Source organism: Vidua chalybeata, chromosome 4 (assembly GCF_026979565.1).
Source record: "Vidua chalybeata isolate OUT-0048 chromosome 4, bVidCha1 merged haplotype, whole genome shotgun sequence".
NCBI classification, from domain to species: Eukaryota; Metazoa; Chordata; class Aves; order Passeriformes; family Viduidae; genus Vidua; species Vidua chalybeata.
In genome coordinates, this window is record NC_071533.1 from 40424079 (window position 1) to 40446173 (window position 22095).

General features: G+C 34.5%; 1 protein-coding gene across 1 annotated transcript in view; it reads right to left on the minus strand.

The window, feature by feature from the left end:
• Nucleotides 1–12580, minus strand: part of TENM3 (teneurin transmembrane protein 3) — a 666217-nt gene extending 653637 nt beyond the window's left edge. The window contains exons 1-2 of the mRNA XM_053940099.1: nucleotides 12503–12580; nucleotides 11115–11206 (exon numbers count right to left, since the gene is read on the minus strand). The gene's annotated coding sequence lies outside the window, so the exon portion shown is untranslated. The remainder of the gene's footprint in view (nucleotides 1–11114; nucleotides 11207–12502) is intronic.
• Nucleotides 12581–22095: the final 9515 nt, after the last annotated feature.

The following is a 22095-nucleotide window of genomic DNA, read 5'->3' on the forward strand; positions in this document are numbered from 1 at the left end:
ATTAATACTACATGAAAGTATTGGGAGCTATTGTTATTTTGAAAGTATTTGTCCAAATAATTAAATAATCTTTCTATAGTGTCCTTTTACAGACAACTTTAATATAGTTGGACCTATCAAATGCTTTCTTTGCAGAAGTCTCAATAAAGATGAATGAGAAGATCCTCCAAATACACTGATGAATGTGAAATACAATGAAAACAACCAGTAAATATTGTTTATAATAGCTAAATTATTGCATGTTTTTCATTCTGTAAGACATCTGAGGCTTTTAATTGACGGAGAGAGAATACTGGATTACATGCACTACAAGATGAAACTTCATGAATTCTTACTGAAAAATGCCTTAAAACCAGAATGATTTAGGGAATCAGTCTATGTAATTCCGAAGTTCTCTTTTGATGTGGATCAAGCATTTGCTGACAGGTTGTAACACATATTCTTCAGTCTACAGGCATAAGGGAACTGTTAACCTTAGCAACTGGACTCCAACAACCAAAGAATAACCATCCTAAAAAACATCCTGGGAATGAAGCCATTTGTGTCAAGATTGATCAGAAAGAAGGGAGTGTCATTGTTCTCAAATGTTCTCAAGGGAGAACATTTGCTGTAAGAGAAAGACTGCTATATAAACAAGGATAGGGCTTTTAGAGAGAAGAATAAGTTAAAAGTTCCTCATTTAAAAAAGGTATCTTCTTTAGTCAAAGGTCAGGCCATGGAAGTGCAAGACAAATAATGACTGAGGTGTTTACAAAAGAAAGACTAGACATGCTCCAGAAATTTTTTGTAAGTCAACAGAAGTAACATGAAAAGAAGGCATGAAAATGTAGCTAAAATTTGCATAAACAGAGTAGAATACCTCAGAAAATGATTTTTTTTTTCTAAGTCTTTTATGCTTCCTATTCCAGTATTATTAAGAGTTAATAAAGGAATCCTAGGTCTACTGATTGAGAATACTTGTAATATAAACTATTCTGTGGCTCCCAACATGCAGGACTGTCCAGCTGGAATATCGAAATTTCAGCCTTGTCCACAGAGAATTAATTCTACTTCATGGGTTCCAGGTAGACTTAGACATGTACATAAGCATTTAGAAGTTCTGTTGTGCTAAAAAGAGTCAACTTTGTTCAAGCTACAACTGTTCATTTTCAATTTTACTGTCAGCTTTGTTCAGATGGACAGATCAAAGTATTTGTTTTGCACGTCAGTGAGTGACATTTATAGTCAGCAGTTTTCCTCACAGACATTCTCAGGCTAAAGAGTTTGCGTGTTTTTGGGAGAAGGCAAGTACCTCTTGCAAATCACAGGTAGAAAGACCTTATAAGAAAGTCCAGCTTAGTCCCCGTAACTCTGCTGGACATCTGTGATAGCTGTATTGTCACAAAACGATCCGTGCTCCAGGAGAAGAAAGCTATTTCATATGAAAACATTGAGATGTAACAGCAGAAATGATTCTAAGATTTACAAACTTCCTAGACTTTAGCATTCTAAACCTGGGGATAAATAACAGCTTGCATAAACCTGCTAATATTAACAGTGTGTCTATTACTAGTTCATATCCTTCAAGTTTTTCTTAGCACATCTGTCTTTTCATATAGATTAGACACGACAAGGGCTGTAATTTAGGTAGATATTTGGGGTTTATCGATTTAGAAAATCATAACATTTGAATAATAATTAATGAAGTTGTAGTGAAAAGACCTATTGTCTACATTAGTATCTCAGTATTTTCTTGCACTTCACCTACTCTGCAAAATACAGGCTTATATTGTAAAAGAAGCAACAATAGCAAATAAGTCAGAAATTGTCACATACTACCACATTGTCTGGAAAGAATGAGGAAGTGAAGATGTTAAATATTTTTTGATCCCTCTCTCACATCTTACCTAAAGGATCATTGAAATCCATAAGCTGTTTCTAATTAGTTTCTAATGACCTGAGAGCTCTGCAAGTTTAGCATCTTCTATATCTCATTTGATTTCCCTTTTGGACTAAAATGATATCAAGAGGCCTAAAATGAAGATAAACCACACCTCCATGATCCCTCTGGTTATTGGACCAGAGACATAAATACAGGAAGGTCTAAGGGTAAAGACCATCATCATCAGTAGTTTTATAATCTTTATTAACAAAAAAATACAGGAGTGATTGTATAACCATAGAGTCTATTGATTTACTCTTTACAAAATTCAGAGTCAAGTCCAGACGGTTCTTTACCCTCTTCAAAAGGATTGCAAAAATGTTGAATCTTTCCTGGAAGATTCAGTAATTAATCTGCTACACTATAAAAAAGAAAAGTATGTCAGCAGAAATCTGTCTCAAGTGTGTTGAGGAAAAAAAAAATTGATAAAGGACCAGATTCACATTTTTTGTTCATTGATTACTATTTGGTATCCTGATAAACTTAGCAGTTTAGGAAGTGATCGAAGTATTTATGAAATTGGCACTGACTTTGGAAAATGCATAAAATCCTCCAAGGTTTCAAAGTTAATTAGCTAAATATTAAAGTAATCAAAGTGCTGAATTTTTAAATTTTTAATTTGATAGTAATATTTGTGAATATTGTGGTTATATACCTGTTTCCTATTTGCAAATAAACAAACAGCAGGTAATGTTAGTCCTTAGTAATCCTTAGTGCAACATTTTTTATTTGCTTTTTCAAATTTGGACTCATTATAGCTATATAATTGATTATATATCATTCTAAGAACTCATTCAGTTGTAAAACATTTCCACATATTTTAACTTAGAACTGCCTCAAGGTGATGAAATAGACACGATAGAAAATTTCAGGGTTGTAAAGCAAGGCAGAAAGTCTTTGAAGAGCTGTTGAATCTATAAATCTCACAAACACACTAAAATATGCCTTAAAAAAGTGACCAAATTTGTCATTTAAAAGGAAAAAATACTGGCAATATTACATGCCATGACTGAGATGGTAAAGTCACCATGATTAAAATGGAGTAATTCACTTTGAACTAACTCTAGTTGACTCCTCTAACGTGCCTGAGGATTTTCTGTGGCAAGCCCAGAGGAAATCTTTTGTGCTTCAGTAAGCAATAAGCCTTGCAAATCATTATTCTTTCAAAGACTAAGATAGGAGATACCAGTAATATTTGGGCTTTTTCTTGAGCCCCTAGGTGTCCAAGGTACTAATTCAATACATAAACCTTTAAGGTTAGGTTTCTATTATATGATTTACACTATTTGCCCTTCTTAAAGCATAACTAGGAGTGTCTCATTGGAAAAAAAAACCAAAACAAAACAGAAGTAGCATTGTTCAATAATCCATCAAATATAAGAAATAAAACAAAAATTCTCTAAGCAATTCACACAGTGTGTAATCCACTAAAAACAGTGTTATCAATAAAATCTCCATCTAAACTGTATTTTATGTTTTTTCAAAGGCATTGCCCACACATTATTACATATTTTTGTTTTGTTTTGTTTTCTGGAAATACCAGGCAATCTGTTACAACCAGCTGTTTTGTAATCCTTCAGTGGCAGAACTGTAGTGGGATTAAGAAACTCTTGTGATTCTTGTACTTCTTGCTCTGCAGTGATAAACATGCAACTCCATCACAAGCATACAGACGCCTGCATATCTTGCTGTGCACACTGCAAACAGCAGCCCAATAGTCCATTGCTCCTTCTAGGGAAATAACTGCTTTTTGAATTCATCTTGCATCATAACTTTACAGGTTAGTTACTGCCACATCTTCCATTTCTATAATTTTAAAAAATTGATTTTTCAGCTTTCTGTGAAATGAATTCCAGCCTGCAAGTTATAAAGAGCAAATAGGTAAAAAACCTTAAAAACTTGGCATAGCCTAAACTTTGACTATACCAGATCGCCAAAGCCCAGGTTTAGTTATGTCACTTATGTGGAAGTATAAGAAATAAATGAAAATACATATTATGCCCAGTGAAGTTGTGGATGCCTCATCCTGGGAAGTGTTCAAGACCAGGCTTGATGGGGCTTTGAGCAACCCAGTATACAGGAGGGTGTCCCTGCCCACAGCAGGCGGTAGGAACTAGATGATCCTTCAGATCCCTTTGAACCCAAGCTATGGTTCTAAGTCTGCCTTTGTTGTATGGAACCCAAATAGCAACATCGTCTCATATACAACTCACGGATGAAATAGCATTAGATTTCCAGGAGGCTATCCACTCACAACAGGGACTGAGTGAGACCTATATTTACAGATTTATCCTATTCAAACATAATGGGCTTCTAGAAGCAACTTATCAGTCAAAGATAGTACTCCATTTAAAGCTGCTGCAACATTAATGTTGCAGCTTGTCTCCATTTTTCAGCTAAATAGAGGTTTTCTTTTTCACATCACATAAAGTCCTCAACCAGCTTAGGCCTTCTAATAAATTGCTCACTCTGTTATAGTATATCTTCTATTATGCCGCTTGTTACTTTAGTAAGACAGGAAATTAAAGCAATAAAACATTTTCAAAATGATAGGGCACACTGAGGCAGTCATTTTTCTTATGTTCCAGTATTATTCTTCAAAAGACCTTTTATGATACTAATATTAAATTCTTTGAAGTTCGAAGAATCTGTTGAAAGTGTTGAATTTCTAAGATATAATGCTCAAATACTGCATCTACTCATGCATTTATTAAAACTGGGAATGTGGGATGGAATTAAAAAAAACACAAAATACAATACAGCTAAATAATATATGACTTGATACATTTTAGATTCACATTAGAGAGTACAATGTGTGGAAATTTGATTTAATGCTAAGGAAAATCTATTTTGCTTTTGTCTCACCTTACGTGGCCAAATGCACACCAGATGTGGTCATTCATATAAAAGGTTGGTAACTGCACACTGAAGCACCGAAAACCAGACAAATACTATAATGGTCACTTATTCAGTGTGCTCACATTAAGGAAATTGAATCAAGCTTATGAAACTATGCATTCTTTATTAACCCCATAGAAGAAGGTCACATTGACTGCTCTTCTAATGGAATGCACACTAAAAAGATTGAAAGACGTCATGTGAAAGAAAAGCCCAGAAAATGCTAAGTCTCCTGATGAAACATTTCCAAAATGAAATTAATAAAATTTTTGAAGTATTTATCTCATTGTTAAGAACTAAATGCATTTAATTACATATATTTGAAGGGGGAAAAAAAGGAAAAAGAGGAAAGGGAAGAGGAAAAAAGGAAAAGAAAAATGAAAGAAAGAAAATGAAGTAGACAGAAAAAAAAAAAGGAGAAAAAAAAAACTAAGCTAAGCTACCAAAGATTATACACAGTGTCTGTTACGTATTACAGATTGGACTCAATGATCTTAGAGTTCTTTTCCAAGCTAAATAATTCTAAGATTCTGTACACACAATGCTGGTGTTCAAATAGGAACCTTAAAAGAAGAGTGAATATTCACTATATAGATCATGATTTCTCTGTGATTTAAAGTTCTATGGTAATTTTCCATTTCACTGTAGCTATGAATTACTTTTCCAGTTTCATTTGATCTGTTTTATAGAGAATTTAAACAACCTTTGGTGCCAGTTCTAATTTAGTACATGGACACTTTCATTTAGCAGTATGTAACAAAAGACTGTTTGAAGGTCCAATGTTGCCATTCTGATTGAAATTTACTGGTTCAAATTAAAAATAGGTCTTCTACTTCTATACAGTAAAGCAATGGAAAGGAAGTGTAAATACAAAAGGTAAAAACTAAAGGCTATTTTCTCAATTCCATCTAGTTCTGCAACATCCACTTTTTCCTTATTTATGAAATGATTTCATTTTTTTTAATGTATGTTTGGCTAGTAATTTAGTGGGCTAAATCTAAGATAAAACCACTCAATAACTCATGTTTCCTTTCTTGTTTTTGACATATTTCTTCTCTGTTGGAATTCCAAAGCAATCAACTACCTGGGGATATATACTTCTTCAGAGGTCTTTTCTCCACTATATCAATTAACTCAAAAGCAATTTTGGATACCTTCCAATGTACTACCACCATCTGGTCTCCCTTAAGCTTCACAAGCTGGAGTAGACTTGAATTGGTCTGAATGATGGTAATTTTCTAAATTATTAACAAATTAGGCATGTTCCTATGCTGTTTCCTTTCTTTTATTTGTTAAGAAATTTGCTAGTGACCTAAAGAATCCTTGGGAATATTTTTAAACATTTAAAAGAAGTCTCCGAGACTGCATGGGGATCACTTGACTCACTGCAATGTGATATCTTAAGAGCATGTCTCTTACAATTGTGATGGAGGAAACTGTGAAAAATGCATTTCAGCTTCCACCTAATCTGTGAATCTACCTGTAATTTTTATGTAGAACAAGCTCATGAAGCAAAAGGTCAACTCATTAGTCTCCTTCAATATAGAAGTGAGAAATGGCTGGGCAACATGAGAGGCCCAAAGAAGTTGATGGTACTTCAAGACTTAGTAATGTGGACACATCCATTAAAGAATTTTTTCAGAATTACAGAGTGGTCCATCCCCAAAATTAGTACAATTATAGTTTTTTTTTTTTCTTTCAATCAAGACAGCATCTTTTTTTCCTTTGTTTAGGTTTTATAGCATGTGGTAGTAGCACTTGATAGGTACAGAAATGTGACTAAAATGTGGCATGTGATTCATGTTTTTCTTTCTCTGCTCAGGAGAACAAGTCATCTCAACACATAAGCCCTTCTGTATTTATGTAGGGAGAGGAAAGAAGAAAAGTAGAAGTCTTTTTACTTTATTCTATATTCCATTAAGATATTTTTGTTTAAGATGGCAAGGAAATGTTGCATGCCACACACTGACCTTGTGTACTTCCCTGCCTGTTCCCAGATGACTCTAGGTTGTTGTCCTTTACCTTTTATTCCTTATTTTTGCCTCTTCCTACTGTCATGTATAATAGATTAGGAATCTCTTCATAATTACCAATCCCTCAAGGCCAGTGTGTCTTCTACCACCAGATCTGAAAACTGCACTTTAATTATGCATTCAAATTTGGAAAAAACAACTGTGACAATAACATCACCAGTAAAATTATGGCATAAAAGAGCTATGGGAAAAATTTGTTCTGCCACAGTTTGGGCTCTAAATTCTAACAACTTCAGCATATACTCTTTTACAAGTATACTCCCAGCACTGGAGATTTTGTTAGTAAGAGGGAAGACTGCTATAGGGAATTATTGGAAACCCTTTAGCTTGGAAACCCAATAGACTCATTGCTAGAAGGCATAGAACTTCTATGGATTCTGTCATTGGCCAGAAGCATTATGGCTTGGTACTGGGGAAACAAAAAGTTTTCTTGAAGCCTATCTTCCTAAAATATGGTATAATCATTGACTATTACATAAAACTTGAGTTTTAAAATACAGTATTGTGCATGAGTACAGGTGTGCAGATATGCATGTATAAAAACATGCATTTGGGGGGGGGTGTGTATACATGCAGATGGTCATACTTACTACTATCACAGGTTATGAAAAATGATATTTTAGGGGTGTTCTTTTATGGTAGGTTTTTTGACAATTCCTTATAAGAACTGAGCACTGAAGAAGTTATCTATTGCTGAACAGGAAAATGTACTAAATAGAAGACTGATTTGTAAATGTTATTACGTACCACATACCCTGAAAAGATAAATGAAATATGAACCCAAAGTAGGATTTGTGTTCAATGTCCAAAAATAAGATGGACTGGGAAAAAGAATCTCTGAAAATCTGAAAAAAGAAAAAGAGAATGTAAACCATTAGAAAAAAATTAAATGTGAGCTATGCCCCTTGTTTTGCTGGGATAATATGAAGGCAGTGAGGTTTTCAGCTTAGAGAAAAATGGCTGTGAGCAAGAGGATTCTTGGTTCTAATCTCCAGTGAGCCAACCTCAGGCAAGCCATTCAATTTTTCTTTGCTTCAGTCAATTCAGCTTAAAACCACAAAAAGCAGGTCCTCAGTGAAGCCAGATTCTGCAACTACACCAAGCTATCTCTCGGGCAAATAGGGGAAAAAAAAGTGTAAGAAGCAAACTACATAAAGAAGGGGGGAAAAGTGTTCTTAATAGTTTGCAAGAGGTTGAACAGAGGCCACATACATCACCATACTGACATGAAACATTTCCTAACAGAATTTGAGATGTCATGCTAAAGCTGGTACATTTGCTATTGAGATTTCTCAATTTAAGATACTGTACTCTGCATAAAATATTTACTGTACTTTGACAATAATGTACCATCAAGAATTAGGACACTTCCAGAGTTAAAATATTGGAAAAATACATTAGTAACTTAAGACGTTAGAATTTTTAAAATACAGGGATTTCTTCTCACATAAAGTGAATCAATAATTCAGTTGTTCAGCACATTCCCCTCTGCCTCCAAACATTTTACTAGAAAGATGAATATGAGAATAAAATCGACAGCTTTAGGGTGTGATACACAAATAAAAGATAATGAAAACTAGAATTAAATTCATGTGCTGCATTTGTTTTCTCTGCATGCTTAATAGAGTCTCCCATTGTTAAGGACTCTGTAAGTAATCATAGATTTCTTATTTAGTCTACTGGAAGAAAAAAATGAGGTACTATGAGGATTAAAATGACACAAATTATAAAATAGATAAAATATACATGCATGGGCTACTCAGTTGGTATTTTTTCTGCCAGCATGTAAAAAAATTACAGATGCAGTAAATATTTGAGAAATCATTCTCTTTACAGCATTATGCATGGACTTGTCATTTTTCACCACTGAGCTTTGTTGATTTATATCAAATACCTAATTTAAATATAAAAGGGATGGTTACATTTATAGCACACTTGAGTATTTAGGAATACCTACTGATATTGCAGCACTTCTTTTTTTATTCATATAAAAGTAATCCGTACAAATAACTAGAAGCAATGCTAATCAGCAGAAGAAACAATGGCCATTTTTTGCTTTTCTAACACATTTCATTACAAACTAAATCAACAGAGTAGCCAGTGTACTACACAATATTCATTCCAAACATATACTGCAATTGTCCTAATGAAGAAACTATTAGGTGAGACTATTCTATGATATCATTACTTTGGCACACATAATCATCCCTGTCTTTCCTCTAACTTGAAAAGACATCCTTGCACTCAGCACACTTGTGCTGCAGTTTACTTAATGAAAATGTATTAAAAGGTAGTTTTTGTCACACATTGCAAATAAAATTTTGAACTGCTGTATTGACAGTGAAGAATGAGATTAATCTACTGCCTTACAATACTGATAGGACACCCTTGCAGTAGGGGTCCAAGAATTCCTCATGCTTTGGATTATCTCTTATCTGTTGGAAGATCACCGTAGGTCTGTCATGCAAACTGCACATTTTTTCCTCCCAAGCAGAGTAGTGAGGAAAACAATAAAATAGCTGTCCTATGACACTGTAGTGGGGCAACAGGTTTGGAAGGAAAGGGCATGAAGAACTGAAGTGTGGATGGAACAGTTACTCTCCCACCAGCATGGTTCTATGGGAATATATATGTTGACAACTGGCATAGGCTTTTATCACTGACTGCGAAGTGAATGAACCAGAGAAGCAGCTGTCACCTAAAAGAAAAATAAATACACTAAAAATATGTGTCATTTGGTATGCTTAGAAGTCTGCTAGCAAAAGTAAGAACTTGAATAACTTAATTCAGGACCCACTAACAGGTCAAACAGAATCTCTGACTCTACTCTTTAATCTGTAAACAGATACAAGAAGAAACTTCATCCATTTCTTCATGCTGGGTCACTATGGGATTTTGAGAAAGGTGTGGAGCCCAGTATCCTGAGAACCAGAATTGCCTACTCACAACAGACAGGAAGAAAACCAGTTCTGCAGCTGGAAATCAAAAAATGGCATGCCTGCTAGAGATTCCCTGGCCCTTCAGCAAGTCCCAAATCAGTGATCCCCAAAGAAACCTAAATTATTTGAAAAAAGTTTGCAAGAGTTTAATCCCAGGGTTTAATCCTGCATGACAAGAAAACTTCATGCTAAAAATTTGAAAATGCTTAATTAATTCTGTATAAATGATTCCATCACCTCTTCTCTAAGATTCAATATTGTACATAATTTAGAATTCAATTTTTGACATTTTCTTCCTTTTTTTTTTCTATTTTAAATGCAGAGCTATACTAAATCAGAATCATATGAAACAAGAAGTGTTTCTGAAATCTGTCTTAACAGATTTGGTTCCAGTCGATCCACAGTCCTACTCCAGGTTTAAAGACTAATCATTTTCACACACAGTGCTGTATCAAGTCATAGTTTTGGGAGTAATACATACCTCAAGTTATACTTTCAGGAAGCACTAAAAAATACCTTGATTTGAGATGCCATCTCAAATCATAATCTCAAATCATCACACCTTGATTTGGTGTAGTCCTACTGCTGCCCCAAAAATATAACATAAAAGTATTCTGGAAAGCGTATACTAAAATTAGAAGATATTTCAGTAATAAAAATGTCTAAAATATGAATAATTTTTTTGGTAAGTGACACAACACAAAAGAAAGGTAACTTTCTTTCCCCCTCCTTCTCATTTTAAACTTAGGGCAAACCAGAATAGAATTACTGGTGAAGATGAAGGAATATGCTCATGTCTGCTAAAGATGCCACATGCTGACATCTGGAACTGCTTAATTATCTTCCATTCTGGATAGGAATAAAGGATATTTTCTATTTCTAAATCAAATCTGTTCAGACATGCCACATGCACTTGTTCTCATCAAGGATTAAGTGCATGACAAGCTTGAACTTTTAACACCAAATACTTCTGGGATACAGGAGAGTAAAAAAAGGTCACAACACTTCTGTAAAACTGAAATATGTAAATTTTTCACAACATTGTCACTCAGAATTGATTCTCCTTATTTTTTTCAACTTTTCCAAAGTAATCCACCGTTGGTCTAAGATTAAGAATGAGAAATAACAAATTGAACATGCATTTCCTTGCCTTGGAAGTCAAAATGGGTGAAAATAAGCCTTGGAATACAGTAGTTCATGTTACCTTCCCTTGTGAGTTGTTTAAACTACAGTGCAATAGTGTCTAATCTGAATTCAGAGGCAACAGCCAGACATCATCCAAGAACAAAATGGCATGTTTCAGAAAAATAAAAGGCTAGCTACCTGCTTTTCTAGCTCCTTGCAGAAGCTGGATGCACCACTGCGAGCAGGTAGGGGTTCTTTTTGTCAGATGAATGACAATGGTGACCAAGAGGCTAGGGGTAAAAGAGCACAAATAATTTTATTGATACCTCAGGAGTTTGTCTCTATGGAAAATTAATCAAATTTCCCATTTATTCAATTTTCTTTGATGCTTTTTTCAAGTATGATACCAACTGTTAAATAGTAAAAAAACATATAGCTAGATAAACATTTGAAACAAAATGAATGAATATTTTAAAAATTCAGTAATAATAAAAGCCCACATTAAAAAAAAGAAAAAAACAACAAAAAAAAATCCCAAACCAAACAGCAAACAAATAAACAAACAGCAAAACCAAAATCTCAAACTTTCAGGAATTCTTGGCTTGATCCAGAGCACTCTATTTCCCCTATGCCCCTATATTACCTAGCTGTAGATTACCACACAATGGTTCATCATTATGATTCTCATTTTGAAAACAACTTTTTCTCCACTTTCCTTTTTTAAGTTTTCTATCTCCACAGAAAAAAAGAAGTGGAAATATGGGTGTGAGCATTTAATTAGCTCATCCTTTCCTGTTGAATAATATGGTCGCTACAACTTTTAGACTGTGTTGATAAATGAAATAAAACAGTCACTTAATGCCAAGGCACATGCAGTAGTTCTAACTTTTTACTTTTCCAAAGAATTCTAACTCTACAACAATGGACTCTAACTAACTACTAATCCTGTAATTGTACAGCAAATTCAGTGCTAACCTAATAGGGTGATTAATTTGCATTCTGCATTTGAACCAAAAAAAAAAAAAGAAAAAATAACTTTGCAAGATCACAAATGACTGATGAATTGGTAGAATAATAGAACTAAGTCTGTGCGTTATGTGTGGGGGTGCCAGAGATATAAAGTTCAGTGGACGTTGAACTGAAACATGCTATGATTTTTGGTAATTTTTTACTGAATTCATTTAACTACGGCTATCAAACTTTCTACCAGAAATCAACTAGCAATATTTTATGGACTTTTTCTCAGACACATGTGCCCATTCCCTACTTCTTCAGAGGTGAAAGATTTTCTTTCCCCAACTTGCAGCCATCTTTAACATGAATCCCCTACTGCATGCACTCATAATAAACTTCTACTTTTCTCTGTTTAGTGTCACTTAGTGAACACTTCTTGCACTGCCATTAAGATCATCCATGACCAGGCTGGCGGGAGCAGGGCCTGCTCCTCCAGAGCTGCCCCACAGTTCCCCTGCCTGAGGCCAGGATTGCCAAAATACAGCTGGCATCAGTTCCCTGTCTGGACATCCAACCATGCCTGTTTGCCACACATGCAGCCCAGGAGCCCAAAGGGAAAATCCTGTCCTTACCTCCCTGCAGTTTCCTGCGTGTTCTGAGGATGGCAGGGTGGGAAGGCAGGGCCTGGGTACCCCTGGGGCCCTCCCCAGAGCAGTGCCACGTGTCTGCCCTCTGGGCAGGGAAGGGCCCGTCCTGCAGAGACCCTGCTTCTGGTCTCATCTGTAATCTGCATGTTTTAATAAAACACATCCTGAGAGAACAGAAGCTTCCAGGAATCCCTTTTTTTGCGCCCACTGTAAAAAAAGTGGGTGGGCATTGGGATTATTCCATTTCAGAGATCTCATGGTTTCAACCTGGCATATGCATGTTCTGCAATACTTTTTAAATCTTAACAACTCTTGTTTACGGAGGCACTGCTGAATGTCTGTCTTTGACCATGGTTTCTAAGACTGCTAAAGGGCAGAGTACCACTCATTGTCTTTCTTCTCCTTTGCATTTGGATTCAAGTAGTGCAAGGCATGTGCGATTACATCATGAATGACAGATAAAAATCATCAGCTTCCATCTTCCCAGTGTTTTTCATCCTCGTGTTGCTATAGCAAGCATGTGATAGGTAATTAACTATGAACATAACAAGAAAATATTGCAGCATCCATTCATCAATGTATGACACTTAACATGTAACCAAACTTCCTCCAGCTTTTCTCAAACTCATTTATACAGTTAGAACACTTCAAGAAAATCTGCTCTTTAGAAGCTTTCACTTAGATCTTCAACAATCATCAGCTCCTTTTTCTAGCTGACATCCTCCCTACACAAAATTAGATACCAGGCTTTCTCAGGGCTGAATGCATTAATGGTTTATAGGAAAGGTACTGTTACCTTATATGAAAAGGACAGGAGAGTGGATTAACTTTTTTAAATAATGGAGTGACAACTCGAATCTGAAGGACAGCCCTCTTGGCAACATTCCCTAAACTGACTCTTAAAATGATATGGATAGGTCAAGGAAAGCATTCTCTTTAACTACATTCATAAAGTCAGTGCACAGAATGTTTTTCTTTGTGCTTCCTTCCCAGTTCTAATGCCCCTTAATTCTAAAACAAAAGTTTTAGAATTGGCAATCTCCATCTAAAGAGTCTGTGCTCCTGAATCACTGCAAGCAGCACTGGAAGAGCTCTATCTTTCATGCGCTGGGAGTTTTATATAAAAGGCCAGATCTCTGACTGTTTCAAAGAGAATATTTTTAACAAGATTTCTGATTTTGTAGTGCAGTGCTGTTCATTTTTATAAGCTTTTATGGCTGTCAGCATACTGATTGTTCACACTGACACAAGGTTTACACAAATAGCAAATAAGAACACCAGTATATGAAGAAAATATAACTGTTAGATTACAATCAAAATATTATGAAATTAGTCAATCTTTATGTAGGTATTATAATAATTTCTGACTATCTAAGTTTAAAAAGGGAAAGTTCTGAGGGAGCTCGGCCGGTTCAGCCTCAAAAAAAGATGACTGAGAGGGGACCTCATTAATGTATATAAATTTAAAGGGGGGTGTCAAGAGGATAGAACCAGGCTCTTCTTGGTGGTGCCAAGCAATAGAACTAGTGGCAAAGGACAGAAAATGATACCCTGAAAGTTCCACTTGAACATAGGGAAGAATTTCTTTACTGTGTGAGTGACTAAGCACCGGAACAGATTGTCCAGAGAGGTTATGGAGTCTCCCGCACTGAGGATATTCAAGAACTGCCTAATTTTGCATTTTGTGCAATGGTACTCTAGGATTTTTCTGCTTTAGGTAGGTTGAACCATATACCCACTATGGGTCCTTCCAGCCTGACCCATTCTGTGGTTCTGTGATGTGCTCTAAAAATATCACTACATACAAGTGTAAAAAAACCTGGTCAAGAGACAAGACTACAGAGTAAATTTACAATACATGCTGAGAGTAAAGTGCATAATTGTCAGTGAATAAGTAATAATTGGAATGCCAGTTTATAAAAATAATCAGTCAAATGCATATTTCTTTCAGATTATTGTTTAAATGTGACATCTAGACATCTGTATAATAGTACCTTCTTTATTAGAACTATGAACGACTAATAACTGTCTGCAATAAAAAAAGCTAATTGTTACTAATGGTTAATGGATCTTAATTTTGTGTCAGGATTCAAAGATAAAGGAGTACTTTCTAAGGAAAAAAACATGTCCTGCTGATTTTTCTTGTCCATCATTATAAAAATGTAATCTTATGTCATTTACAGTACTTGTAAGTAGAACTGGCACATTTACCTGTGTATGCAGCTTCTATTTTCAATAAATAACTCAACTGCCTTTTGGTAATGTAAATTTAGCACCCTATCTGGCTCCTACCTCAATGATATATACAGTATCCTGTAAATTTTGTATTTTTGGTAGGAGAGGCAATCAACTTCAAGGTGTGAAATTTCTCAAAGACACACAAGAATATAGGCTAAGAAGTCCTTGAATGTCCTGGTGTATTTTCTGTCATATAGCTCTAGGTATATTGCTTGGCACATAGGCTATCTACTTGTGCAATACAAGAGTCTACCAGTTTCCATTCATTAAATGTAGATGAGATACTGCATTTAGTTGGTGCCAAGTTTAATTGTCGTATTCTCCTAGTTCAGCACCTAAAGTGATCTGTTCAGATATTGGTCAAAAGCTTGGGCTAATTTTCTTTTGGAGACAGGTTAGACAATTCACCTGTTTGCTAAGCCTCCTTAAAATCCTGCAGAAAATTCTGTGCATATTGTTATTGAAAACCTATGACAACAGATACAGACATAGAAGGAGACTAATGATTACTTCCAAGGCTGTGGTAGATTTACTACAGAGTCACAGAACTAACAGTTTGAAAGCTAGTGGAAATTGCCCAAATTACAATTCTCCACTCCCTTTAACATGCATAGACTTGAAAAATTTATATGAGGTCTTTACATGATGACAGTATTTTTACTTGGTATAAAAATCACTCATTTACCTAACTCAGCAACAGAAGATGATATTGACTATAGAAGACCTTATTGCTTCTAAACAGAACCTTAGAATTAAAATAAATCTGGCTTTTAAAATGTCTTTTTTCTTTAAATTTTCTATGTTTAAAAAAGTGATGCTCATGAGAGCAGTCTCAGCTACAGCTTGAAGAAAAACTGATTTGTGTAAAAATGTGGTAAATGTCTTGGTTCTACTTGTTTTAAAATTTGTTGTACAGTGATCAATTTGTTGACAGAACATCTGCTCATTTCATCCTTTGCAAGCTCAAATCTGTATTCTACTTCTGCTCTGTTTTCAAGATAGAATATCTTGACATATTTTTGGCTCTACAGTCATATTCGGTGTCAAGAGAAAGATTTCCAGATTTGTCTGTTGTTCCTATGAAAAAAGAGTCACGGAACTATCTTTCATATATATTTTCCCCAGATGTTAATTCAAAAGCTGAACCATCCTAAATATGTACAGAACATCCAAATTAACTTGAAAAGGCAGCGAAGACTTAGAGTTTTCAATAGCAGGACATGGTTAGAAGCCATTGTCACTTTGGGATAAATTCTAAGGCTGTAGAGAACTAAGTCTTTGAAATATCAAAAACTGCCTCTACCATTTAACTAAACAGGGCCAGTGAGAAGTCTTAGGCTCTGGAGCTTTCTAACATTGGCAATCTCTATCTAAAGAATGTGTGCTCCTGAATCACTTTGCAATCCCTCATTGTGTTCATGTGATCTTTTAACATAACTGTGTCTCCTTTTCCAGCACTGAGGGTCTGTGAAGGTTGTACTGTTGCCCCTTAGAATGCTGCTCTGCTGTCAGGAGCCTGGGGCTGGTGCTGCTGGCACACTGTAGGGTTTCAGGGTGTCAGGCAAAGTGATTAGAAAATGCAGTGTTTGAAGTGATTTTTTTTTTTTAAACTTGTCAAGAAAGAATCATTTTACTGATATATTAAACTCTATGGGACTTATTAAAACCAAATAATACTTTTTATAATTGCTTTTCCATAAGAATATTTTAGATTTTTGCATAGTTTAGTAAACTTCATCCTTAACCAAAATGAGAAATTGACATCTAATTTTTTCAATAACAGTTTTATGAAAATATTTGTGATAGTGAAAATTTTCCAAAATTGCAAAATTGTTATTTGTATTTATTTTAAATAGAAGTTACAATTTATAAAGTAATCACAATCTCCATTTGTAAAACTAAAAAAAATTAAAAGGAAAAATCAATACTATTAGAATCTCTTTTTTTAACATTAAAGTTTTCCTTGGCATCTCACCTTACTTTTTTATTTATGTTCAAAACACGTATTCTAGAACTGTCATCAGTTTCATGATTAAATAGTTAGCATCTGAAAGGGAAAAAAATTGTGCTAAGCATAGATCCTGACTATGCCTGAAGGATCAAGCACTTCAGTGAATATATTGAGTTTATAGACTTCTTCTAAATCTAAATGGATGATCTACTCACATTGCTTTTTATTTAATAGCTCACACTGCAAGAAGATATAGGACAAAGATTCTATTTTGTCTTCTGCCAAGGAGCTATCAAACCCACATCTCCTAAGCTATCACCATTAATCTACTATGCTTTTTTTATACAAGGATTCTTAATCCTTCCTGTTGTAGCAATTCTACTGTATATGGAAAAATCAAAAATCACAGTGATAAAGAAAACTTAGAATGAAAATACATTTCTAGCTTAATGGCTCAGGTCCTCAAAACCTTTCCACTATGGGGGCTCATTAAAAAAGTTCCATATGGCACTTAAATATTGGTAAAATGCATAAATAAATTTTGTGCTAAAAATTGCAGCTAGCAGCTTCCCTCCCTGTACAGAAATTTCAGCCATTAAGATGTATTTTTATTTTCACACTCCTGCATTCTCTCTGAGCTAATTGGTGTGTAATAGTTTCATGCAAAGTAGATTATCTGAAGCAAGACAATGGAGCATTTATGTCTTATGATATTTCAGAGGCTGGTACTTAGACCAGTGCTCAGAGAGTGGAAGACTCATGTCTGTCTATCATCTCCTCAGAAGTTTTCTAATAATTGCATTTGCATACAGAAGGTTATGTGAGGCATTAGCAGAAATGTAATTTTCAATTCCACCTCTCCCTCTTCCTTACTGGAAAGTCAGAATACAGTTCAGAAAATTAATTTGATAAGTTTTGACCATTTTTAAATCTATCTATGATGAGGCCTCTCATACTTCAAGGGAGACTGGAAACCTTAAATAGTGACCCAAAGGAATAGAGTGTTTGACATGAACCAAATTACTCAGATTCAATTTCGCCAGTATAAAAGATTTAAGAATATGAGAATATGCTTACCTTCAAATAATTATTGACTTATAATAACTATTGACTTAAAATAACAGCATGCATTATAAACAGTAACCTCAGGAATAAGGATATACTTTGGCTGCTCATACATCTCAGCTGGATATTAGATTTTTTGAACACATAATTAGTCTCTGAAAAGTCCTCCAAATCTATAAACCTTGAAGTATTCTTAAAGTAATATTTTTGTGTTTGTCCTGTTAAAGATAGCAACCAGACTCCCCAAAACAGCCACTTTAAGCCACCTCCACTTTTTCTAGCCAGAAATAATGATGGGACCTTGTTTACTTCCTCATCTGCTTCTATGTTCATTGCTTGTAATAGAACACTGAAATACCACACGTTACTGTGGGAAATTAAGACATTATTCTTCTTTTCTTCCTTGAAGCTGCATAATTAACATTTCTACCAAACTGTTTAATTTATCCTACCTACAGCTGGCTTCCTCCTCTTTATAGCCTTCTAAACATGGTGGTAAAGCTTCATACATCATCTAATGAGAAATATTACATTCTCAGTCACTTAACTAATTCAAAAATATCACCTACTTAATCAATTTTTAAGATAAGTTATGGTTATTTATTTTTAGGAAGAATTGTCACAGATATTAACCTGGGAAGACAAACTTCAAAGCTGCAAATTCTGAAGAGTCTCTTATTCCTAAATACAATGTCTAGAGTTCTGCTCAATGTCAGATTTAGCATAATAAGTATTATGACACATGTTTTCATATGAGACCCATAAAACATTAGTATTTGTCAAGGGTGGATTTTTGCGTTATGACTTCTGTTGGTTCTCCATTCAGTACCTGCAAATTCTTTGGGAACTTTTACCTCTGCATGGATCTGCATGGGGAATATACAATCTAGTCAAGCACAGCAGAGGGGAACCAAGCTTGAGCAGGCGCTGAAAAGAGGATCAGAGTAATAGAGTGCCTATCATACAAAGGATGAGTAATAGTGCTTATCCTCCTTAAGTTAGCAAAATAATAGCTTAAAAGACTTATTGTAGTTAAGAAGACGTACAACCACTCCCTATAAATAATTATGTTTGGAAAATAATTATATGCCATGAAAGGAGAAGGCCTACTTAACTAAAGGACACTGTTGGCAGAAGAAAAATATTATAAATTGTCCATGAATAAAATTAGGCTGGAGATCAAAAATATTCTTAATGATCAGACAGCAGTGATGACGTGGAACAAACTCCCAACAGCAGTAGTAGGTGTGAAGAAAAATAAAGTACTCAGAAGCAAGTTCCTATTAAGATGGAGTCTGACCTGTTTATGAAAGCTATACAATTTTATTGAGTAACAGATATAGGTTCCTGTGAACAAAGAGATGGATTTTCTATCCTATTTTTCTGTTCTATCAAATTGCTCTGCTCAGGACTAAAGGTTCAGTATAGCAAGGCTCATTATATTAGTGCTTCAGTTCTCTTGTGATATGTCTCTCAGTGCCTAAAAAAGAATCTGTTTTACTAACAGTATTAGTTACACATATTTTCTTCCTCTAGATATAAAGATATTGCAAAAGGGAAGACTTTTCAACCTGATTTATTTACCCAGTTTGGGAAAATCCAAAGGACTCTATACGTATTACTTAAGAATAAATCTACCATCCCTTATTATGTCAGCTGATTATTTTAGTGTTCTCTTAAATTAAAAAAAAAAAGAAAAAAGATGAAAAAAAAGATGGTTAAAATCAAAACTATAAAATATAAAATAAAAGTAGGTAGCTTTAAGCATGAAATGCCATTAAATGAATTTTTTATGAGAACAGAAATATTGAAAAAGTGAGACCTAAATTTGTGGCCTCTTTGGCAGAAAATTAGCTCTTGGGAGCTGAGGAAGAGAATGGGGAGAGGAGGTAGAGTGGGATTTTTTTATTTGCATTTTCTACAAAGATCCCTGACAAGAATATCTATTAACTGCCAAATTTGCATAAACCTTCCACAACTTAAGCTCAAGGAAGCCTTAAGCATTTAATTCTGAATCATCTTATTCAGTATTTTTCAGCACCACATTTACTCTTCATTTCTCTCCCATTTTTTCCAGGCATATTGGTGGTAGTTATTTCCTGGTAACGCTGGTTAAGACTATGAAGTTTTCTGGAGTGACTGAGGTAAAAATAAAAATGTTCTGATATTTTCCCCTGGGAGACTGTGAGCAGTTCCTTTGGCTTAAATAGGCTTTAACTGCATCCCACAGAGTGATGCTTCATAGCGTATTATTAGTGTGATCAAAAAGAATTGTACGAGGAGAAGCTGAGTGCTAGCCAATGTTAAGCACCACATGCATATTTCTCATCTATATTTTACAAAATCAGAAATTTCAAAGTGGAGTCTATTTTTCACAACGCTGTCCTCAGTATTTTTGCTGGTTTTGCCTTGTTGATTTTTTTTAATTGCACATTTTCAACAGTAATGTGTAAGGCTCACATATTAAATTTACACACTAACAGAACCAGATGCATGATTTTAACACAGAACCAGATTCTGTGTTTAAAAAGGCAAGATATATTCTGCAACCCAAACATTGGGTCAACTGCAAAGGATTTTTTTTGTGATTTCTAGGACTGCTCAATTTAACTTGTTTTGAAGTAATATTTAAAATCTACTGGAAGAATAACTGTACATTATTTCTTGATAATGAAAAAAAAAGTGCAACTTCCTAAAAAATTCAACAATTCTAGTAAATATTTGGAAATTATTCAACCAAAATTTTGAAAGCACTCAAGTTGTTTTATATGCAAAATAATAAGAAAGCTCTTCTTTTTTGTTTTTTAATTTTTTTTTAATTAAAAAAAAGTGCCATGAGATTTGTATTTTGGGACTGTGGAGATGACAAATGGGCATACTTCATTACAACTCCTGGGCAATTCATCTGTCACCTAGTTTTCCATTGAGGCTCATTGCCACAGAGTAATCCTTCTTCTAGCAGTCATACCAAGTCTGATAATCCATTTTTCCTCATTATCAAGCTTGATTTCTTGTGGGATTAATTTTCCTACACATTGTTTAGAGAACTGAATTATAGTTGTAGCAATTACATGTGAAATTCTCTAGAACATCTGGAATCAAAATGCAGTGGGCCAAATTCATCCCTTCACCAGGTTTACTAGCATCACTGCTGTTAGGCCAAAAATTAATTTGACTCTCCAACTTTAGAAATAATACAAGCAATGTTATTACAAATTCCAAGTTATTGATTGAAATAGCAATATAACCTGCTAGTCATCCTTTATTTATGCTTTCTATGCTTGTAGTAAAATCTTTGAATACATTTCCATTCATTGGAAGCCATGAAGGGTAACTGTTAGATCTGCCTTAAATAAGTCCAGGTCTCACAGAGAAATGTTACTTTACTTAGCTAATCAAAAAGAGGCTGCTCCATGGTGAACACAGTGGAATTTTTCAGCAAATGAATAGGAGAGCTACATGTTAGTGTTGTTATAAAGAAATGTCTGCTTAAAAAGAATTAAAACTTTACAGCATGATAGTAAATCATTCAACTGACTGTTTTGAATAAAACTTGAATTTCCACTGAATTGTCTAGAAATATAATGACATATAACTGTTTTGCAATAATTTCAGTAGCAAAATCTTACAAACAAAAATTTAATGTATTAAGTATATTTTATTGCATTCTAGAGTTGTTGAATATGTTCATCCATATTTATAAAATAATTTGAAATTAATATATCCCATTGCAATCTAACAATTTACAGTAGCGAGAAATTAATTTTATTTTCTTCCTTCCATTACTATTCTTCCAGTTATGTTTCAGAATTCTCCAATTAAGTGATCCAACATTGTATATACACTGGATGTTGGAAGAGAAAGACCTTCATCTTTTTATTAGCTAATACTTCTCTGGAGTGTCCCAATCACTCTATTTGACTTGAGTTGGACTTCTGAAGTCCTGACAGAACCTGTGGTCATGCTACATAAATGGGGTCAATTGCAGTGTCAGGTGTGTTTTCCTTTACATAGGTGAGGATATGAGATTTGCTCTGTCCCACTGTTTTAACATACTAAGTCTAACAGTCTCACAAAGAAGGCATTAAACTTCTTGTTAAACATTATTTTTTTTCCTCCCCTTATGTTTTAGTCTATTTTAAAATTATGTTTTTCTGTGGTAGTTTCTTCCATATATTCTTCACCTTTTTCTAAACTCATCTGCTGCATAGATAGTTTCAAGTCCAAACATTTCATATAGGACACCTTGTTAAGGTGTTGACACGTAGTTAAAAAAGACATTTCTAAATTAAAGTTCTATAAATTTGTTTTCTAACTAAATAAG